Raw genomic sequence first — 5,632 nt, 5'->3', positions numbered from 1 at the left:
TAAAAACTAGACATATTGGTGGAACACAAGTGCAAGAAGCACGGTTGCAAAGCATTAAGTCTGAGTTTGATAAATTACAAATGAAAGATGATGAGACTATTGATTCTTTCACATTAAGACTAACAAATGTTGTTAGTAAAGCAACTAGTTGTGGTGAAAAGATTGATCAAACCACGCTAGTAAGGAAAATCTTAACCTCAATGCCCGATAGGTTTTTGCATATAATTGCTTCGATTGAGCAATTTACTGATCTAAAGCAAGTAACCGTGGACGATATTATCGGGAGGCTTAAAACCTATGAGGAAAGGATTAAATCCAAAAGAGGAGTTGTGACCGACACTCAGGATAAACTCTTGTTCACGCGCCATGACAAGAATGAGGGTCATGGGAAAAATTTTGGAAGTCATGGACCGAAGAAGTTCAATGCATCACGAAAGAATTGGCATGATGGTAAGGGAAGACATGTTGATAAGGATGAAAAATCATCTCAAAATTCCCATTACAATAAACCTAAGAAAACTCAAGGAGATCTGAGTAAGGTTAAGTGCTATAAATGCAAGCAACGTGGGCATTATGCCAACACGTGTCCTCAAAGGGATCAAACACATGATCAATCTAACTTGGTGGAAGAGGACGAAGAACCCACGTTGTTGATAGCAGTTCTTAGTGAACATACGTCCACAAATGAAAGTCTATGGTACTTAGACAATGGTGCAAGTAACCATATGGCCGGTAATAGAAATCATTTCAAAGAAATTGACGAAAAGATCTCCGGACGAGTTCGTTTTGGTCATGGTTCGTTTGTAGATATTAAAGGGCGAGGCTCAGTTCTGTTGGAATGTAAAAATATGGAACAGAGAATTATATCTCATGTTTACTACATTTCAAGTTTGAAAAGCAATATTCTGAGCCTCGGACAATTAACAGAAAATGACTGTAAAGTTCTATTGGAACGTGACTCTTTATTTCTATATGATCATAATCAAACATTGCTTATGAAAGTCACACGCTCAAAGAATAGACTTTACAATAGCAATCTGAAAATTGGTGAACCCGTTTGTTTATTGTCCAAATTAGATGACGAGGCGTGGCTGTGGCATGCTCGGTTGGGTCATCTAAACTTTGACGCGATAAAGTCAATGACTCATAAAAATTTGGTTCAAGGGATTCCTCGCATTAAGCATGCAAGTCAAGTCTGTGACGCATGTCTCTTGGGAAAGCACATTAGAGCTCCATTCTCGAACCAAGCCAAGATTAAATCTGTTAAACCATTAGACTTGGTTTATGGAGACCTTTGTGGTCCTATATCACCACCTACCTATTCTGGAATGAAATATATATTCTTACTTGTAGACGATTATACTCGTTACATGTGGGTATATTTCTTAACTTCTAAAGATCAAGCTTTTGAAGTCTTTAGAGAATTTAAAAGGATGGTGGAAAACGAGGTTGGAACAAAATTAAAAATGTTAAGAACTGATAGAGGAGGAGAGTTCACATCGAGTGAATTCCATCAGTTCTGTAAAGATAATGGTATAGCCAGGCAACTTACAGCACCCTATTCACCACAACAGAATGGTGTGGTTGAACGTAGAAACAGAACTATGTTATCTACTACGCGTAGCATAATGAAGGCCATGTCAATGCCTCAAAACTTTTGGGGTGAAGCTGTAAGGCATACCATATACATTTTAAACCGAATCCCAACTAAAGCACTAACGAATGCTACACCGTTTGAAGCGTTAAAAGGTAGAAAACCAAACCTAAAACATTTAAGGGTTTTTGGGTGTGTAGCATATGCTAAGGTACCATCAAATCATTTTGCCAAATTAGATGATAGAAGTGTCAAGATGGTATATTTGGGAATTGAGGAAGGATCAAAAGCATATAGACTTTACGATCCCAATACTAAACGAATTTGCATCAGTCGAGATGTAAAATTCTTGAAAAATGATTCATGGAATTGGAAAGAGTACATGAATGAAGTTGGTAGTGAGGAACCTGAATGGGTAGACTTCATTGTTGAGGATAACTTTAATGAAGTTCCTCAAGAAAACAATGAAACAATCCCGGTGACTCGAGAGGATGAATATACGAAAGATAATGACCAAGAATATGAAGAACCATTATCCCCCAATTCTCCTAGCAATCCTGTAACACCTCCAACATACGTTTATGAGCCAAATTCAGCTGAGGTGAATATAGACCAATTACTGATAGCTCATTAGATTCTTTTGATCATACACCATTGAGAGGTTTTAACCTTTGGGAGATGTGTATAAAAGGTCCAAAAAGGTTAACACTGATGTTAACGAACTTTTTCTGGCTGAAGAAGAACCTCATAATTACAAGGAGGCAGCCAAGGACAAGAAATGGATTGAGGCTATGCAAGCTGAGATAGACTCAATAAATAAGAATAATGCTTGGAGATTGACCAAATTACCCAATGATCATAAGGCAATAGACCTAAAATGGGTCTTCAAGATCAAAAGAGATGCGAGCGGGGAAATAATAAAACATAAGGCTCGTTTGGTAGCCAAAGGCTATGTACAACAACATGGTATAGACTTTGATGAAGTCTTTGCTCCTGTAGCCCGCATAGAGATGTTTCATCTCATGTTAGCTCTTGCAGCTTATAATGGATGGGAAGTACATCACCTTGATGTAAAATCCGCATTCCTACATGGAGATCTGAAGGAAGAAGTCTATGTTTCACAACCAGAAGGATTTGTGAAAACACAAGATGCAGGAAAGGTATACAAACTTTCCAAAGCATTATGCGGACTTAGACAAGCGCCACGTGCATGGAATGTGAAACTTGATCACACTCTAAAATCACTTGATTTTAAGAAATGCACGTTGGAACATGCAGTCTATACGAAGAAAAACAAAACTTCTACTTTGCTTGTTAGAGTCTATGTTGATGATATAATAATAACTGGATCTTCAAAGAAAGAAATAGACTCGTTCAAAACTCAAATGGAAGAAAAATTTGAGATGGGTGACCTTGGGTTATTGGCTTACTATCTTGGTATAGAAGTTACCCAATCAAGGGGTGAAATATCTATCAAGCAAGCTGGTTACATTACAAAGATTCTAAAGAATGCCAGAATGTTGGATAGTAATGAAACCAAAATCCCTATGAACCCTGGTACACTCTTGACTAAAACCGAAGGTGGAAAATCGGTTGATCCCACTGAATATAGAAGTCTAATTGGATGCTTAAGGTATCTACTTCATACTAGACCAAATTTGTCATATTCAGTTGGTTTACTCAGCAGGTTTATGCAAGAACCTAAAGAACACCATTTCAAAGCCATTCATCAAGTTCTACGTTATATCAAAGGCACTAAGGACTTTGGTATAACTTATAAGAGGAATGGAGGATGTAAAATAACTGGTTATAGTGATAGCAGTTATGGTGTTAATACTGAAAAAGGAAAAGGCACTACGGGGATAGTATTCTATTTTTGGAATTTTCCCATAACTTGGTGCACACAAAAGCAGCAAACTGTGGCACTCTCTTCATGTGAATCTGAATTCATGGCTGCAACGGCTGCAGCATGTCAAGCATTATGGCTAAAGAGACTACTAAGTGAACTCACTGGATGGAAAGAAAAAAAGATTACTCTATATGTCGACAACATATCCGCTATCGCGCTGATGAAGAACCCGGTGTTTCATGGAAGAAGTAAACACATTGACACCCGTTATCATTTCATAAGGGAATGTGTCGAAGACAATCACATCACTGTTGAACACATAAGTGGAGAACTTCAAAGAGCGGACATCTTAACAAAAGCATTGGCAATGATAAAGTTTGCTACAATGAGGAAACTGCTCGGTGTTGAAGACTTACTTGTTCGTGATTAAGGGGGTGAATGTTAGAATTAATCCCTCCAAGTTAGAGTCTAGGGTTAGTTATGTAAATATGTCATAGTATGTTTTAGTTAGTTTTAATATTTATGTATTGTAGAAGGGTTGAAGTTTTTTTTAATATTAAGATCAATAGACATGTATGTCTATATAAACCTTCAAATCAATAAAGAATTCATACCTTTTGCAAATTGTTATCATATTATTATCATTGATCGATCATTCTTTCTTTAATCTTGGGCAACAAGGTGATGGTGACTTCATGTTTCCGAATGAAGTGGATGACTAGTTTATATCTCATAATTTTGTCTTTTATATCGAATCATGGTTAATAAATGTATATTTTGCAAGTGACAAAATGATTTTAAGTCTATTATAATTTTATATTTTGTATAAAATCTTACGGTTCATAAACCTGGTTTAACCAGTGATAATTCTTATAATATGTAAGCTGCATGACAATTATTTTCAAATAAAGTAGCTAAAATATATACAATATTTTAATCAAATAAACACTTTTACACCCCGCCAAAATGCGAGGTTGTTAATACTAGTTAACTTTAAATTTGGTGGACCGAAAGGTCAGGAGACCCCGTATCCCCTTATAGCTACTCGCACGATTTCTATAAGAACCAAAAAATTCAATATGTTATTTAAAAAAAATCAATTTTAACATCTCCTCTTGATTTATCTCATGTTAAATGATTTGCAAATAAGTAAACATATATGAGGGAAAAGATGACAACGAAAGTATGTCACTCCACTAAATAATTCGTATCACTCCTTCGCTTCTCGCTCAATTGAATCAACTTTTTCTATGGTCAATTCATCCCGCTTCGATGTTCCTATGTAGCGGCCTTGTCATCCTTAGGGTGGTCTTTAAGAAGAAGTAACTTTAAAAAAAAAATGAGTTTGATTTTGATTAAAGTTAGGTTTCATATTAACAATAGTTACGAAATCATGTAAAGACGATAACGTTTAAATTTGTATTTTTGAGTTTATGAAGATTTATTAAGAATTCAATAAGAGATGGTGCAATTTATGATACCACAATGATAATTTATATAAAGAAAGTATTGATACCATTTTCATAAAGCTAGACATGTTACATGGACTAAACTTATAAGTTTCACTAGATTACAATTTTTGTTATAATTCATGGTGCAATTTTTACGGCGCGTGAAATTAATTGGATCAAACAAAGCACAATCTTGCACATTATTCATGGTATTACTTAAAAATATGTCTGAAAATAATGTTTTGTGAAAATTGGCACCCATATCAATGGATGCAAATTGTTTTCATAATCAAGCAAATTATGGATGTTGCATATCAATAAATAACTAGTGGAATTCATTCCTTGTACCGATGTTCTTTGGTCATAATTAATTGGTTCGGTAAGTCATGCTACTGATACGATACTAGCATTTCAAATATATAATTGATCTTAAAATAGCAGTAACTTAAAGACATAAGGTTTTTAGACTCCACCCTTTAAAAGACATAAGGTTTTTAAACACTCATATTTAATAAGAATTATCATGGCTTTACGAATTGCAAAAATAATAAAACACAACCATAATAGTAATCAAAACGTAAATATATCAAAGTTCATCGTGACCAAAGTGATACAAGAAGTTTAGCCTTGTAGGGCCATAATAATGACACTAGCACTTGGTTTAATCATCATTTATTAAACTACAACAAAGTAGAAAGTGGAATTTTTCTTCTTGAAAACCAATGTTTTCAGACTCGG

This window comes from Bidens hawaiensis, unplaced genomic scaffold, assembly GCF_021521415.1.
Source record: "Bidens hawaiensis isolate Kalapana, Puna unplaced genomic scaffold, B.hawaiensis_p1.1 tig00038062_1, whole genome shotgun sequence".
NCBI lineage: Eukaryota > Viridiplantae > Streptophyta > Magnoliopsida > Asterales > Asteraceae > Bidens > Bidens hawaiensis.
The sequence above is the reverse complement of the archived record's forward strand: the minus strand, read 5'-3'. Positions refer to the sequence as shown.